Genomic DNA, 4,813 nt, shown 5'->3' with positions numbered 1-4,813 from the left:
ATAACTAGAAGTAAGTGAGAAAAACTTGTATTATAAACCTTTGGGGCTCACACAATCCATATACAGTATGGGGAGAAAGGATAAGGATAGCCATGGTCAAGTCAAAGTCTCTTTAAACAGTTCTAGATTGACTGTGACTCCAAAAATCAACCTCAAAACTAAACATGACTTTTGAATTAGTTGTGGCAAGACAAATAGCACTACTCAAATCTAAGAGTGTCTGATAAACACAAATCATGTAACACTTATCTCCTAAAAATCTCCTTTGTTCCATCTCTCCTATCAGGCAGACAGATCCTTATCACCTCTCCTGTCCTGCCAGGAAGGACACTCAGGACAGAGGGGGCATCAGCACATCTCTATACCAACTGTGGTTATAGACTAGGCTTCAGAGAGCTCCAACTCTGGAAATAATGGAAGCAGAATGAAGTACTGGGAATGGGTTTGGGGCAAAATAGATAGACTCTCAGATAGGACAAATTACCCGCTCCATTGCAGGCAGCACTTTCAAGTCCCTTCCAATAAGTAACATTTCCTAGGGCCTTGTTTCTCACAGATCATACAAACTATCCAATGTCACCCAGTCTGTAGTAGCTTATGCATGAGCTAAGATAGCATCTCTCAGATCTCTGGGCAGTAGGATGCATGGTTGCCTCAGCCATACCATGCTAGGATTCATCTTTAAAAGGGATTCATTTGTTCGCCTGTGAAGCATTAAGCAGGTGTGGAACAAAGGGTTATTCTTTCAGGTGGATTTCTACTCATGAAATCATTCTTCCATACAGCAAACTACTTTTTTCTAAAGAAAATAGGATCACCCTTCAGCACTCTAATTTCCCTTAGAGATCCAGTATTCTTGGAAACTAGCATCTGTGTATCTATAAACCCATAAAACGTTATGGGCAGGATACACAGTGCAGCAGGGGGCAGGAAGTTTCACTTGCTGAGGAAACGCAACAAGCCCCACAAATACAACTACACTCTTGTGAACAGCCTGTACATAGGCGCACAATGATTTCTCTGGGAAATCAGCGCTATGTCACTGGTACTGGGAATGCCTTCAAGTTACAGATGGATAAATCAATACCATATAGGTCAGTAACAAGATCCTCTCATGGCTGAGCTGGAACTAGACTCACTCCAAACACCTCCCAGCTCATACAATCTGCAGGTGCTCCTTGCTCCACTGCCACCTTGACCACATCAATATGGAACTTGTAAAATCAGATTCTGCATGATGGAAGAACACAGGCCTTCTAGCAAAGCACCTACCTCCAGCAGAGTAATCACTCAAAGCTCAGCCCATGGTGGGCTTCCTCACCCTCAGACCTTAGGTTCTAATGACTGTGCTGTTCCCCACAGGCCCAGAGCTGTGGCAAGCAACTCCCTATCAGCCCTCACCCACCTGAGAACCATGGATGCTTCTGCTCCCAACAAGAGGAAAACAAACGTTCTACTCCCCAGGATCCTTGTGGTCTGTGGATCCCATCTTTCTCTCTGGCACTTACCTTCAGGACCACAGAATACAGTCAGTGCCTTTGAATCAGCATCAGGAGGGTTGCAGGGCCTAGAATTTCAGGGAAGAGAGGACAGGAGTGAGCAACATGACCCACACTGAGAAAGACCTGAAAAATCCCTTCCCATGGATCTCTGCTGGTGCTGTCATGGAAGGGAGAGGCTTCATTTCCCCTAGGCCTCTGCACCCCTTCACAAAGAAACAAGAAAATGATGTGTCTATTTCCTGGGCACTCAGCCCTGCTACCTTGAAACCAGATGCGATGTATGAGAATTGGCATCTATCTGCCAACCATGTAGAATTCTAGTGACTAATTTATGGATTCACAAGCTTACATTTTAAAGGAATAAAGAAATTTTACTGTGGACAGTGGTGATCACTGTCATTATATTTAATTTTTAGTTCTGACAATTGTACTGTATTTATATAACACATATGTATTTATTGTAGATCTTCTATAAAGCATGGGGAAAATTGCAATGAATATTTTACTTTAAGATATTTGAACAAGAAACTGATATTACTATGGCAACTCATGCCTAACCTTTAAAAAGATGCTTGCCTAGCAGAGATGGTAAGAAATGTAGACAAGAAACCAAAAAAAGCTAAAAATGATGACCATGACAAGACAAAGAATGAGAGAAAACTAAACAGTTCTGGAAAAGGGTCAGAGATAGATATCACAAAGTGAGGGATGACACTGAGCTAAAAACTAAAGGTAAAATTCACAAGCTGCTTCAGGAGTACATTTACATAGCTGTCAAATGCTTAAACTGTATGAGACTGCCCACTCAGATTGTGCCACCTTTTACATTTTACTATTGGTGGTTTGCAGAACAATAAATCCATTCCTCCTTCATATTGACTGCACCTAGTTATAGTAATTAAATGATTTTTAAAGTTTTACATTCCTGTATATGCAAAGATTTGTTTTATTGATATGCAGTAAAGGCATAGAAATTTTTTAAAAAATAAAAATATGCTTGCTCTAATCTATTAAATAACTTATGGGTCTTCCATGAATCATATTCGAGAATTGGGAAAACTCTTCTATTGCATACGCTGGAATAAGATACTGGGTCCTAAGGCGCATGCCTCCCAAATTCATTGTACAAATACAAAAATTACAACGTCTGGTAGCTACTTGCCTAGGAACTCCTGAAATACTTCTGTTCCTCTCTGTAACAAATCCTCCCTTATCCTTTTGAGAGCAGGACCTCTACTTTCCCTGACATTTGCTGCTTTGTGCCACCCACTAGGCAAGGAGGTCAAACAGAATTTCATGGATCTCCCAATACTAAAGAAGCTCCTCTCCAAATAGAGATGGGCATGGCTCCTGTGGTCAGGGCTGATATGTTCTTGAGTGGGAGTGTGATGTGCTAACTCTTGGTTAACAACCTACCCATGGTTTCCTCTATACCTAAGATATCATTTGCACTGCTCAAATTCCTGTGGCTTGTTTGACTCCACCCTTGCTCTACAGTGACTTTATTTTACAAATTAAGGAATGAGTCTCAAACATCTAAGCCTAGACACCTGCATCTCAGACCAGAGAAACAACCCTGCCATGAATATATAGAGCTCAAAGTTATACTCCTTGAAATAGAAAATGAACTTGCAGGTATCAAAGAGCTAGTCCGTACCAAAGAGCATTTGGTCCTTTTGTCCTTTCCTAGGAATGGTTCCTCCTATTTAGGTGGTCATACACCTCTGCCACCAGGAGCTGCTCATACTAGGATTGGAGATGTGGACTCTGTAAGAATTCCTGAGAATACAGAAAGTAGGAAGCCTGCACTCACTGATAGTTCGCTGTCCTTAGGCACTCACTTTCTCTATGTCCAAGCTGTATACTCCATATGTTGACTGGACTTCACATTTGGAGGATTTATCTTTTCCTGAATGCAGAAGAATGAATAGTCCCTGTTATGAAGATACAGGGACTGACAATCAGGGAGCAGGATTGACAAATGCAGAATCCAACAAAGATTAAGAGCTAAGGGCAATCTTTTCTGATCACCACTACTAAAAATATTTAGAAATTTACCTGTGCTGTCTGGCCATGTTTGGTTTGGTATTTATTTATTTTATGAATATATTTTTTAAACAGATATTCAGATAAAATTAATATTACCTTTCCTCACAACCTGTGTCCTGAATCAATCATTGTGATGTACAGTTTACATCCTCCTATCACTTTTCTCTTATATTTATATCCACATGTCTATAGAAATATGCAATGAAGGGAAGATAGATTTCATGTGGATTTGGGTTTGGAATACAATATAAAAAATACATAAAACTCTGAAATAATCCAATACATAATACATACCTTTAAAAATATCAAATTATATAACTTTCTTACATAGTATAATTGAGTTATGACTATAGCTCACTTATCATGGAATTCATGAACTAAATGTATACATATAAATCATTGCTTTCCAGTAATTGGTAGCCATCTCTGCTGCCAATTTAGAACTCTTTAACACCTCTAAAAGAAAGTAGGAGGTGGGGCAGTTGGCCTAGTGCTCAACATGCTGCTGGGGACACCCAGATCACATAGTACCAGGGTTTGAGTGCCATTTCCACTCCTGGTTGCATTCTAGTTTCCTGCTAGTGGAAACCCTGGGGACACATACAGCAGGCAATGGCTCAAGTGATTGGGAACCTTAAACCATTTGGAGACCTGGATTTAGTTCCCAGCTTGCAGCTTTTTAAAATATGTTTTTAAAAAATAATCAATTTGTTTAAAAAAATTAAAAAACAGAGGAAGAGAAATTGTCCCCTCAGTAGTTCACTCACCAAATACCTACTATATCTAAGACTGGGCAGGCTGAAGCCAGAAACCTTAGATCTCAATCTGTGTTTCCATGCAGGTTGCAGGAACCCATGTACTTAATAAACATCACCTACTTCCATCACCTATTGCCTCCCATGGTGTGCACCGGCAAGAATATGGAATTGGAAAGGCGAGGTTTAAACTCAGCTACTCCTATGTGGAATGTAGCTATCCAAACTATGATATATTAAATATATTTATATTTACAACCTATTACTTCAATATAAAATAATAAGTAAATTGATACGGTTTGAGTAACACATATTGCCAAAGATGAACTATCACAGTATCTGGGACTGGCACTGTGGCACAACAGATTAAGCCAACACCTGCAATGTAGGTATCATGTATGGGTGCTTTTCTGTGGTGTGGTTGCTCCACTTCAATCCAGCTCCCTGCTAATATACCTGGAAAAGAAACCAAAGATGACATAAGTACTTGGGCCTTTGCATACCGTG

Source organism: Lepus europaeus, unplaced genomic scaffold, assembly GCF_033115175.1.
Source record: "Lepus europaeus isolate LE1 unplaced genomic scaffold, mLepTim1.pri SCAFFOLD_3_1, whole genome shotgun sequence".
Taxonomy (NCBI): Eukaryota; Metazoa; Chordata; class Mammalia; order Lagomorpha; family Leporidae; genus Lepus; species Lepus europaeus.
Note: the sequence above shows the minus strand (reverse complement) of the source record.